A 2,500-nucleotide genomic window follows, 5' to 3' on the forward strand; every position below is an offset into this window, starting at 1 on the left:
ACATTTTGATAAGAAAAGATCTACCAAATGTTATCGGGTTATCACCAATTAAAAGATTTATTTGTTAAAAGGAAGACAATTTAAAAAAAAAAAAAATCGTAATCGGGTAGTTTTTGGCATGTTTGATATTATCAGATTATCATCAGGTTAAAGACCGCACGTTAGGAAATAAGATATAGTTATCAGGAATGATTATACTGCCCAGTGTATGACTTAGACTACTTTGAAGTAAGACGCCTGTAAGACAGCAGGTTGGCCACGGCACCAGCCACCTGTTGAGATACTACTGCTAGAGAGTTATTAGGCTCTTTGACTGGCCAGAAAGTACATTTGGTCCCTCTCTCTTTTGTCTATGCCTACACATAATGCCAAATAATCTGGCCTATATTTTCCACATTCTCCTCATTCTTTCTTCATACACCTAACAACACTGAGATTACCAAAAAGTTCTTCTTTATTCAACGGCTTAAGCAATACACTTATTGCTTCTTTTGTAGATTATTTATCTCTTTTTTTTTTTCTCTTTTCTTCACTGGGATATTTTTCCCTGTTAGAGCATTTGAGCTTATAGCATTTGGCTTTTCAGCAAGGATTATATCTTATAATGATAATAATAATAATAATAATAATAATAATAATAATAATAATAAAAATAATAATAATAATGTCGATTTCTTGATCCTGATGACGAATGACACAGTATGTGTTTGGAGGTTTAGCAGATTGTATATGGTCATACACAGTATGTGAATGAAGCAGATACTGTTGTGAAAAGGATCCAGGATTTGAAAGTAGGAAATGTGGCAGACATCATTGCACGAATGTCTTTCTATAGTGATTTTCTAAGCTATCTAATGCAACTGGTGTTTAGCGACCGTTCAGTGAGATAAACTAATTTTATGATGTTTATAATAGATAATAGTTTTTTTCTTTTTTCAGCTCGCAATATAAATATTTGAGCTCAGAAAAAAGCAACCATCTTGATACAAAGAAAGCTGGCAACACAATTTGTTTATACGTTGTAAGTTATAGACCTTACTAACAGCCAACTCCTCTTTTGTATCATACAAAAGGTAGAAATCCCATTGATTATTTTTACAAACCTGATGGAGTAATAGGAAAACTAATTTCTAGATAGTAGTTGTTACGGTAGCTCACCTGTAATAAAGCTTTAATGGCACAGGTCAAGCATATGCTAACAGAGATGTCCGATTTATATGATAGGCTTATAATTATGTAAAGATTTGACGTATTAATGGCCTGTGATAGGTTAGTTTCAAATCATAGTGGGCCCCTAGTAATACAAAGTTACCATTTGGCTGTTAATTTGATAGATAATTCATAGAGGTCTATAAATTAAGATATACAGGTTTAGCCTTTCAAAAGGTATATGTGCCTAATTATATCCATGCCCATTCCTTCTTTTGTTAAACATTATGGCAACGAAGACCTAGAACGGACCATTATCAAGTATCTAACGTGATTTTTGTAACAAAAACATGAAAGTGTTTGTTTGTGCGTGTGCGTGCGTGTGTGCGCGCGCGTGTGTGTGTGTGTGTTTATGCTAATGGCTAATCTTGGTAAAGTTCACAGTTAATTGAATAAGGGCAAATGATTTCACTTCCTTTCCCGCATGAGTTTTGACTTATGATAGACAACAAAAGCTATCACAATTGACAGATATGTTGTTCTTTTTGTTCTTTTTTGAGATTGGTACAAATACTTACAGATTTCTGTGACATTTTGATTACTCAATCTTTAGCGTAATTATAGATAAATAATAGAATGTAAATGTATAGAATGATGAATAGCTTAATAACAGATTAATATCAATTTGTTTGTCAATAAAAAAACCATGGTGCATCATCATCAGTGTCTCTGCACCTTCGCCACTCGGCGACTAGTACAACGCTTGCTGAATTTACCTGTATGCCTTATGCAATACTTTATAGCGCAATTACACATAACTAGGTACAATAAACAGCAGAATTTATTAATAAAAAAGATACAGTGGAGTTTCAATAAAAAAATTAATCTTGAGACTACTTATCTTTATTTGTTGAATTAATATTCCATAATTCCCCCTTCCAAAATTATTGCAAGAAAAATTAAATTAGAAAAAATATAAACGCTAATTGTATGAAAATTAAATTCCGATCGCCTCAATCTGTGAGATAAATCGTATTTTCAATTAGTAAGTCATCAGTATACAACCTTTGATGACGAACAGCGACGGGATTACCTCTTTTCTAATTAAACAGAAATATCTGACATTGGAGTTTGTTTCTTTTTCAACCTATGCCCCTGTTTAACTGACTTCATTTACTTTGGCAAACTCGACGGCTTGTTTGAGTAAGGCCACGGTCTATCATTCAGGCAACAACAAAATCACCCATGTTTATTAAGAATCCTTCATTACTAAAATATAGACTAGTACGGTGTAACTTGGATATGATCATCATAGTTTACATCTCCAAATGTATAGTGAATAATTGATTTA

The sequence above is a fragment of the Palaemon carinicauda genome, chromosome 8 (assembly GCF_036898095.1).
Source record: "Palaemon carinicauda isolate YSFRI2023 chromosome 8, ASM3689809v2, whole genome shotgun sequence".
Taxonomy (NCBI): domain Eukaryota; kingdom Metazoa; phylum Arthropoda; class Malacostraca; order Decapoda; family Palaemonidae; genus Palaemon; species Palaemon carinicauda.